Source organism: Odocoileus virginianus, chromosome 21 (assembly GCF_023699985.2).
Source record: "Odocoileus virginianus isolate 20LAN1187 ecotype Illinois chromosome 21, Ovbor_1.2, whole genome shotgun sequence".
In the NCBI taxonomy this organism is placed as follows: domain Eukaryota; kingdom Metazoa; phylum Chordata; class Mammalia; order Artiodactyla; family Cervidae; genus Odocoileus; species Odocoileus virginianus.
The window spans coordinates 43110160-43121496 of record NC_069694.1 but is presented as its reverse complement, the minus strand read 5'-3'; positions in this window follow the sequence as shown (position 1 = coordinate 43121496).

The following is an 11337-nucleotide window of genomic DNA, read 5'->3' as shown; positions in this document are numbered from 1 at the left end:
GAGAGATAGGGGTGCTGGAGATTGTATAAAAAGTAGGTCAGGGATCCAAAAGAAAGATATTAGAGTTGTACGCATACATGCTAGCTTCTTTTTTAACTAATTAATTTGTGGCTGTGCTGGGTCTTCGTTGCTCTTCAGGCTTCCTCTAGTTGCGGTCAGTCGGGGCTACTCTTCATTGTGGTGTGCGGGCTGCCCATTGCGGTGGCTTCTCACTGCGGAGCACAGGCTCTGGGCGTGTGGGCTTCAGGAGTTGCAGCTCGTGGGCCGAGTTGTGGCACACCAGCTCACCGCTCTGCAGCATGTGGCATCCTCCCCCGGGACAGAGGTCAAACCCGTGTCCCCTGCGTTGGCAGGCGGATTCTTATCTCCTGCGCCACCAGCGAAGTCCTGCATGCTAGATTCTGCTTTCAGAATGGATACTTCAGATTCTAGAGAGAAGACTTTTCAAGAAGTAGCATTTCATGGATCTTTATATATTAAGGAAGCAAGCCATGTGAACATCAGGTGGGAATGTGTGTATGGAAACTACACTAGGCAAAAGGACTGAAGGAAGGGTGAGTTTGATGAGAACAACCTTGGTGAATTCAAAGAACAGGAAGAAGAAAAGCTTGACTGGAGTGAGGTGAGAGAAAAGGGAGAGAGACGGGAGAGAAGCTCTGAAAGACAGGCAGAGGCCAGACCACATTGAATTTAGAGGCTATTCTGAGGGTAATGAGAGACCGGAGTTTTTGTAGCAGAGAAATCTGTGATATTTCATTTTGTTACCAAATATACAACAAGGAAAGATCCCACATTCAATTAAAAAATAGCAATTGGTAATCAAATGCGGGAGTGGTGGCAACTGAAGAAAGTAAGACTCCAGCTCCCCAAGGCCCTAATCAATTGCTGTTGGGCAGAAATGCAGATCCAGCATTTTCCTATAGTTCAGGGTAGTATGTTTTCTTTTTCAGGAAGATCTGGAAATCCAGGTTTTTTATGGGGGGCTATATGTGAAGATAATATAGTTTTTATTTTATAGCTTTAATATTTTTATGTAAAAAAATTACTTGTAAAATCATAGCTCTAGCCTTTAATGAGCATATGAGTAATGAATAACTGCTTTTACACCCCATTAGCAGTTAGGTTTTCAGATAGGCTAGCTGGCATATCAACAAGGGCACAGATAACAGATTGTGGGATGCTAGGCAGATAAGAATAAGTGGTGACTCATGTTCAGAAAACATTAGAGATTCAGTGGATTGTCTTGGAAACATAAGGAGGAACAGAATAAAAGAGAAAGGAAGCAACCCTAATCAACAAGGACCTACTGTATAGTCCAGGAACTCTGCTCAATATTTTGTAATAACCCAAATGGGAAAATAACTTGAAAAAGGATAGATATGTGTATATATATATGTGTATATATGTAACTGAATCACTTTGCTATATACCTGAGACAAGCACAACATTGTTAGTCAACTATACTCTCATTTTAAAAAGTTTACGCATGTTTAATCAAAAAGTCAAGCTATATCACATGTAGATGGAAAATATGCTTTTTAGAAATTAATCTTATATATAATGTAGTAAAAGTCAGATTTTTTTGTAAAATAAAAAACTTCCTGTTTTCAAAATAGAAATAGAAATAATCCCCATTTTTCTAAAATCAGCATACAACCCAGTGCTTGTAAATTCAAGTGGTTAGTAGACAATACTGAACAAACTTGGAAGCCAGATGAAGCCCTGGCCTTGATGATGTAACCTCTTGATGATGTTACATCTTGGCTTGCGCAGACTGTGGGTGAGAACAGTGAGGAAGAAGAGCGCAGTAGCGTTTAGAGCTGGTCAGGTATCAGTCAGGTCCCTGGCAGGAAGCAGGCGGCAGACAGAGACAGGCCACTGAGGAGAGACTGATGTACTATTTAAAATGGCGTGGGCAGTGTTAGGAAAAAGCAACAAGGAAGATTCACATCTTCAGGGCTAGGATTAGCATGAAGTAACGTTGGTGTGACTGAAGGAATCATTCCTGAAACTGGGAGAGGACTTAGGAGAAACATGCTCATCCCTGCCTGTGGCCTTTGGTGGAAGAGTACAACCACTGCCAGATTCTGCCACATCAGGGCAGGAGCCAAAGGTGGTTACACTCTGAGCCATCTATTCTTATTCCCAGACCTTCCTCGGGTGTCTTCCAATGGCCAGACCCAGAAAGGAGCTGGAGGTTTAGAGAGCCTCCCGACCGCAGTTGGTATTGGTCAATCTTGTGGGACACAGGGGGACAAAGGTGGACCATCCAGCATAGTCAGGAAACTCTTTTAAAGAGTGATTTAAAATACTTTATAACCTTTAATATCCATCTAGTAAGCATTAAAAACCTTTCCAATTTAAGATATTTTTATGAAAACGAGTTGCAAACTAAAAGTTGTAGCTTTTTTTTTTTTTTTTAAACTAGCAAATTGTGGCCATTATGCAAAGTCTTTTCTTACCTGACTGTGATTCTTCAAGTTTTTGTTTTCATTAAAGGAAAGAAATGCTTCTCAAGAGTACTTTTCATATTCTGGTGAAAATTACTCATCCAACCCAGGGTTTTTAAGAAAACACAATCTGAACTCACAATCGGCCTCACGTTCCTATTAAGGGGTCGGATGTAGTGAATGAACGGAGGAAACAGCAGAGAGCATCTGTGAAGCACAGTTTCTAATATAAGAATCTCCATTCTTCCAGGAGCCGTTCAATTCTCTAGGCCACACCAGGCAAAGAAGCAAAATATATGTATAGTAATATTTTTAAAAATATATAAAAGAACTTGGCCCACAAGTAAAGCACAGGTGTCAAATCAAAGCATATTGGAGGTGGTTTGGGCAAATCTCCACCTTCACTTCCTCTGGCCCCCACTCCAGTGACACTGGCAAATCATTTTGTTCAGTTTGTATTTCTGTTTCCCTGGCAGATGACTGGACCCTCTTTGAATGTATGCAGTCAGAGTTATTAACACATTTGTATCATGTGTAATAATTTGTATCATGTGTAATAATACACAGAATTACCTAAATAGGTATAATGTTTTGGTATAAGTAGCATAGAACACAGTGTAAACTCAGTGGAATCTTAAACTGATTTTTTGCAAAATAACAAGATGTTCAAAGAAGTAATGATTAATTTTCTGATATGAACTATGTTTCACAGCATAATGTGAGGTGAGGTGGGATGGAGATTCAATCACTATTTTAGCATGTTAGTCATTCCAGAGCAAATTCTAATCATATACTCTCCAAATCCTGCTTTGAAAAATCCCATTCCTGCTTTCCATTCTTGTTGTGAAATTTTGAACTTTTAAATTACCTTCCAAATGTGTCTCTATCACTGTCAAGTGATAGAGATCGTTTATTTGTAAAATTTATAAACTTATTCTTTGTAACATTGTACAAAATACTAATTGGATAGATTTGTCCCCTGGAAAGAAGTCGGTGGGGAGTACTATCTGCTGGAGAGAAAATGATGTTTTCTTCAATTAGCCCACATTCTAGCACTTGCTACTGTGATTTCAGGGGAAATAAGGAAAGCACTTTAGGAAGTACTCAGTAAATCTTGGGAGTGAAGAAATGGTTATAAAAGATGTCATTTAACCTCAAGTCTGATACTAACAAGCTCTGAGGTAGTAGGCAGGCCACAGAATACCCTGTAATCCTGAAAAGGGTCATCATTTCCAAATGGAGGCAGCATGGACTAATTGATGAGTGCAGAGTCTGGCTTCAGAGAGTCAATCTCAAATCTTGGCTTCACCTCACTCTGCTATAGAGTAGTTGCTGTGAAAAGTGACCAGAGATGATGGGGAGGCATCAGTAAGCCAGCACCTGGTCCACAGTCAACCTTCGAAAGAGACAGGAGTTGCAAGCATATTATAAGGAATAAAGCATAATAAGACACTTGATGGCATTTCTGAAGCAAATAAGAAGTGCTGTGTAAATAGTAATGATTATTATCATCACTCTTGTGTATGTTTCCTATGGGAAAGTCCTTATGAACATTCTTTCTCTTTGCCAATTGACGATGAGATAAGAGCTGGATTCTCAGTAAGATGACTTGAAGCATCAGAAAGGAATGTTGGACTAGTGCAGTGTTCTTTTCGGATAGTCTCTAAATCACTGTTTTTTTTTTCTGAGAAGCCCCCACCCATAACAACCAGTTTTCAGCCAGTCAGTCCTCCTTTTCCAGTGCTGCATTTGACTTATTTTGAAGCTACCAAAACAAAGATTTTTCCAAGGAGAGCTTGCGTAACAGTCCTGATTCTTGAACATTTTCTTGAACTGCCACTGCTTTTCTTTCTTCCACAGTTACTCTCCAGCCTGCCTCACTCTTAACACTGAGTAGTTTCCCTGCCCCCAAGGTGGGTTTTCCCTGTTAAGTAACAGATACCCACTCTCCTCTGTAACCTTAAAATAGGTTTTTGAGTGACTGCACACTCATTTACAAAATAAATCCTGTTTTCAAGGGTTTTTCTTAAACCACTTTTATTTCAAGAGAAGTTAGCACAGCACCCCCAACTTTTCCTTAGGTAATATTCATTTTTAACAGTCCCAAACTGAAGCCCATGGTATTCTGGGGGCATTTACTCCCCATAGAGAACTCAATGTCCCTTAAAATGTAAAAATGAATTTTGCTATGTCTTCCTCTGAGGCATTATTAAAAGGTAGCATCGCTATATTTTGATCTTAGAAAGTTATAAGACGTGGATGTATGTTAAATAGCTTGAATGATGCTGTGCAATTCCCATAGACATTGCTTAGTTTTCCTGTTATCTAAATAAGCTTGGCGTAATGGCATACAATTGGGCACAGAATAAATAGCTATTGAAACAGGCAAAAAGCACAGCTGCCAGGAGGAATAGCCAAGATAGAGAAATAAATGGTCGATAAAATGATCTCAATTTCAAAGTCTGCCTGAGAAGCTTAAGTAGGACTTAGAATATTTGACATGCACTAGCTGATCTGATGTTCTCCATCTGTTACTGGGCCCTGGAGGCTGACTGGCCATTAAACACACAATGATGACTGGTGTAGCAGGTGCAGTGAAGTGGGAAGGTGTGGAGCAAATAAAACAAGTCATGGCATCTGTAAGAAATGCTGACCCCCAGGAAATTTTAAAAGGTCGTGCACTGTAGTATTCATGACGTATGTGTGAGAGGTATGACGGCCAGTGTATTTCTCATGAAAGTACTTCAATTACTTGCATATTGTTATTTCTTTAGAATCCCCAGGTCCTATACTATACAATTACTTAAGACTCAAAAGAGAACTATGACTTGCTTTGACAAATGGCCCTTTAATGCAGTGCATTGGCCCAGTGTCAATGGGAATGTTGCCTGAGCTACACCCTTCGCTAAAATAGTTTTCTAAACCGACTGCTGAGAGTCAACCATTCTCTTCCTGTAAGCTTTGCTTGACACTCTTTGACATCTGCCTCAAATTGAAGCTCCTTATTAGCACCTTTTAGTATTTCTACCCTGTCTCTCCATGCATCTCATGCTCTCTCCCCTCAGTCTCTATGCTCTGGCACCTGTTTATTCCCTTTTCTATATCTTCCCGATGCCCCTCATTCTTTCATTTGTCTGCAACCGATTCCCTTAGCGCATCCAACAAGTTCTGTCTTTTTATTGATGCAATCCCTCCTTCATATAACTTTTCATTATGTTCTCAAGATGTCTGGTGAGAAACTTACAAAGGGAAACTTTCTAAAGAATTGTCGGTATTCTACTGAGGGCAATTTTTTATATATTAGCTATGACAGCACTGTTCAGAGAAGGGGTATTTTTTTAATCTTTCTTTTCTCATCAATACTTTATCTATGTTCTTGATCCTTACATGAGGCTAAAGAGGTTTTACTTTCTCTCACAGCCCTTATCCAGATCAACAGCATATCCAGTTGCCTCTATCTCCAGCATATCCTAAGCCCAGTGATCTGTCAGTACTTCCGCCTTATCTCACCATTTAAGTCACCAACAGTTCTTGCCTGGATATGCTAGTCTCTTTGCTACATAGCAGCTTAGGGGGTCCTTTCAAAGTGTGTGAGTTCATGCTACTCTCCTGCTCAAAAGCTCTTGCCAGCTTCATATCTCTTTCAAAATAGATGTATTTATGATGGGCAGTAGGGTCTGCACAGTCTGACTCAACTCTTTGTCTGACCTCATCCTCTTTCTCTCTTCCCTCACCCATTCGACCCCAGTCTGCCTCTCCACTTCTTCCCATGGTCAAATGTTTACTTTTGCTCTTCCTGTCACACCATTTCTCCAGATCACCCCTCATTTCATTCAGGTTTCTACTCATGTTTGCTTCCTCTGAGAGACCTTCCCTGACTGCAGAAGCAAAAATAGCCCTCCTCACCTTCCTCTGCTCCTGGGTTTTCTCCATAGGGCTCCTATCTCCTCTCCTGTAGCATTTTTACAATTGTTACTTAGTTATTTTCTGCCTCCTAGCCATTTCCCTGAAAAATAACTGGAGGGTAAAAACAATGAATGAACAAACTTTCCTGGTTTGGCTTTCTGTTTCTGCCTACTGTGCCTACGAAGTTGCCTGGCACCATAGACATTGCTCTTCATGAGTATGTGTTGAGGGAGGGAATGTTAAATTGGGATTGTCTTCTATGCCCCTGTGTACTCTCGCTCAAATAATTTTCAGAAGTATCCGCAGCAGTTTTATTTGTTGTGTTGGTGTGCTTCTGTAGTTAGAAGAAATGCAGGGTTGAGGGAGTAAGGAATTCCACGGTGTGAAGCCGTGGGAGCAGCCAGTGCAGTACAGTCCCGAAAAGGTCAGCGTGCAGGAGCCTGTGGAGGCCGCGTCACCCAGCTAAGCCTGCTCTCAGATGGGCGCTGGTGACGCTGAGAGCAAAAGAAGACACAGTGAGGCCCACGCATAGCAGGCTTCCAAACTGCGCAGATTTACATGAAGATGGCAGCACTTCAACTAAAGGTCTCTAAAATAGGTGAAGAACATAGCTGGGCTTCTCCCTTCTCTCCGCCCCAATTTATGGTAAGCTATAGTTCTGTAGCTAATATCTTGGTGGGACATTTTCCCCATGTAAGTTTAGGTATATAGGCCATGGGCTCCAGACAGCTAATTTGGATTGGTTGACTTTAGCAAAGCAAAAACAAAGATTTTCTCCATCCATCTTTCTTCACTCAGATTCCAAGCATCTCTACTGTGGTTTTTGACAACACCAAGTCCTAGATTTGTTAATAGCACATTATCTGAGATATCTGTTCTATGAGGTAGAGATGGGCTTCTTTTCTTAATGTGGTCACAGTTTTTACTTAATATTGTGCATTCTAAAATTTTATTGGCCTTTTTAAAAGTGAAAGTCTCTCATTCCAGTGAGACACAGTCCATTCCATAGCTGTTGGAATCCCATTTCACCCAGGCATCCAGAACTGTTGTGGCAACTCAGAGACTGAGAGAAGGAATTTGTGGTTACCAGAGGGGAGGTGCTAGGGGAAGGATAGATGGAAAGTCTGGCACTGACAATGTACTGTGTGCTGTGATTAATTGCTCAGTTGTGTCCGACTCTTTGTGACCCCATGGACCGTAGCCCACCAGGCTCCTCTGTCCATGGGATTCAAAAGGCAGGAATACTGGAATGGGTTGCCATGTCAGCCTCTAGGGGATCTTCCCAAACCGGGGATCAAACCCAGGTCTCCCGCATTGCAGGTGGATTCTTTAATGTCTGAGCCATCAAGAAAGCCCACCGACATGTACACACTACTGTATTTAAAAGAGATAACCAATAAGGACCGACTATAAAAAATTAAAGTGAATTAATTTACAGTAAACAAAAATAACTCCTCTGGCTGAGTCAGAGCAGAATATGGAATGAGGGGAAAATACTTTACCTGTGAACTTGAGGATTTTGAATTTTGATTTCCTTTGACTCTATTCTGTAGAGGAAAATAGCAAATGTATAGTATTATGTCATTGGCAATCAGCCACAGTTTTACTTCTTTCCAATTTGGACTCCGTTTATTTTTCTTTTCTAGGACTTCCAAAACCGTGTTGAATCAAAGTGGTGCAATGGACATCCTTGCCTTGTTCCTGGTCTTAGAGGGAATGTTTTCAGCTTTCCACCATTGAGAATGATGTCAGCTATGAATTTGTCATATATGGCTATTATGTTGAGGTAAGTTCCCAGTTACCGCAAGAGAGATAAGAGATATTTTATCTTAAATGGGTGTAAAATTTTATCAAAAGTTTTTCCTGCCTCTATTGAGATGATTATATGGTTTTTATTCTTCAATTTGTTGCTGTGGTATATCACAATGGTTGATATGTGGATACTGAAGAATCCTTGCATCCCTGGGATAAATCCTACATGATCATGGTAAGTGATCCTTTGAATGTATTGTTGGATTCAGTTTGCTACTGTTTCATTGAGCATTTTCATGTGTATGTTCATCAGTGGCCCGTGATTTTCTCTTTTTGTGTGATACTTTTGTCTGGTTTTGGTATCAGGGTGATGGTGGCTTCATAGATTGAGCTTGGGAGTGTCCCTTCCTCTGAAATTTTTTGGAAGGGTTTCAGAAGGATAGGTGTTAATTCTTCTCTAAATGTTTGATAGAGTTTGCCTGTGAAGCCATCACTATTTCAATTTCAGTACTTGTGAAAGGTCTGTTCATATTTTCTATTTCTTCCTGATTTAGTCTTGCAGGGTCATACCTTTCTAAGAATTTGTCCATTTCTTCTGTGTGTCCATTGAAGATAGGAAATATAGACTGATTTATCTGGACTTCAACTTGGTTTTAACATGCAACAACATGTAAATTTTGTACTTGAATTCATTCCAGGAATTTTTTAATGGAAGAGGGTGTATATTAAAAAGTGGGGTGTCTGTTTTGTCAAAGTTTTATGACTGAAGTGCTTTTATACATTTTATTACCAGATACACATGTTATTTAATTTCACTACAGAACCTCTAATCAACTACATTAGTAATATGATGGACATAATTTGGATCATAAAAAGGAGGAGGCAGCTATTGGATTTTTTTTCCCCAGTCCTAAGGATAGTGTGATTTTAGAATCAGTTGAATTAGTGAACTATTTTCATCTGTTTTACAATTTTCTGGGGATAAAACCTAAATTGTGTAGAGGATCCATAAAAAGGGAGTAATTGGCATTGGGGAAATGACCTCATCTAGTAGATAGCTTCTCAGATTTTGGTTACAACTCTTATCTTCACCATAGTCAATGGTTATGTTCACTTGATTAATATAAAGATCTGGGGAATAAAATGGAGAGGTCTTCTTTTCTAATCCTTAATTTAGTTTTATGTGAAATGTATAATAATCTTTGTTTCACTTCATCCCTCACTCACTCCTTTAATGTGGTATGAATTATCCAGTTTTAGAGAATTTCAACTAAGAGATGCTTGAATGATAAATGCATTGTTCAATCTTCTCTTCACCCTTCTTCTTTGGCAGTAACTTCCAGAAGGAAGTGTCTCATTCAATTCTGCCCAGGTATATCATAAGTTTTACCAGGGCAGCTCCAACAGGTAGAACTGATATTGTCTGGTGTTGCCTGACAGTGGGCACGGATCCTATCTCCTTGCGCACAGATACATGCCGCACTCTCCATTATTAACTTTATCCACCACAGGGTTATCTGTCATCTGCCTTTCTTTCTTAACCTTTTTCTCAAATGGTCTCAATTTGAGAAAAGTGTAATTGATTGTTTCCCCTTAAATTTTAAGGCTGCAATAAGGTATTGTTTTTTCTTGGCTAAAAAGAAAGTCAGGGCAATTCATCACTTCTCAGAGCATCTCACTGCACTCAGTGGAAAAGAAAAATATCACCCATATGATGGTTATAATCTAAAAATACACTGTAGCTTGGAAATCTGAATGTTCTCAATTTGAATAAATGGATAACTATTTGTGAAAACACCAAGTGACTAATTAGAATAATGTGGGGAATTATTTCAGCCACGCTTGAGATGTCTTCAATCCTGACCTCTAACTATCAGACTGTTTTAGCTTCATTAAGCTGCCATGGCTGTACTTAATTCATTCCACTATGTCACAGAATGTTTATTTTCCACATTTCTATCCCATTAACATCTAATACAACATGCTGCCTTGCAACCACTCCCAGTCTCATAACTGATGAGTAATGTTTGTCAAACACTCCTGACATCTTTGTGTTCAGGAAGAAGGGGAAAAACCTTCCAGGGAACTAGATTTTAGTTCATGGGGGCCCTCTGTAGCCACAGGGGTAAATATAATTTGTAATTTATTTGTGCCATACCAGAATGAACCAATACCTTAAGCATATTGGTATTTATATTTGGAGCAATTTTGACCTAAAGTGAAGATTATAAGAAACACAGTAGGTGACTTCAAGTGTTTTAAAGAAGTTTGTGGAATATTTGTGTTCTAAGATGTTTCAGAAGGGAAAAAAAGGATAAATGGGTAGAAAGCAAAAGTTAGAACACTATAGATTTAATAAAGAAAAAAAATCAGTCCAGTCTCTCACTCATGTCCAACATTTTATGACCCCACGAACTGCAGCATGCCATACTTCCCTGTCTAACACCAACTCCCAGAGCTTGCTCAAACGCACGTCCATCAAGTTGGTGATGTCAACCAAGCATCTCATCCTCTGTCATCCCCTTTTCCTCCTGCCCTCAATTTTTCCCAGCTTCAAGGTCTTTTTCAATGAGTCGGTTCTTCCCATCAGGTGGCCAAAGTATTGGAGCTTCAGCCTCAGCATCAGTCCTTCCAATGGATATTCAGGACTGATTTCCTTTAGGATTGACTGATATGATCTCCTTTCAGTCCAAAGGACTCTTCAAGAGCCTTTTCTGGCACCACAGTTGAAAAGCATTAATTCTTTGGTGCTTACCTTTCTTTTTGGTCCAACTTACACATCCATACATGCTGCTACTGCTGCTGCTAAGTCACTTCAGTCGTGTCTGACATGGTACGACCCCATAGACAGCAGCCTGCCAGGCTCCACCGTCCCTGGGATTCTCCAGGCAAGAACACTGGAGTGGGTTGCCATTTCCCTCTCCAATGCATGAAAGTGAAAAGTGAAAGTGAAGTCGCTTAGTCGTGTCCCACTCTTAGTGACTCCATGGACTGCAGCCCACCAGGCTCCTCCGTCCATGGGATTTTCCAGGCAAAAGTATTGGAGTGGGTTGCCATTGCCTTCTCCAATCCATATATGACTACTGGAAAAACCATAGCTTTGACTAGATGGACCTTTGTGGGCAAAGTAATTTCTCTGCTTTTTAATATGCTGTAAGGTTTGTCATAGCTTTGCTTCCAAGGAGCAATGTCTTTTAATTTCATGGCTGCAGTCACCATCTGCAGTGAT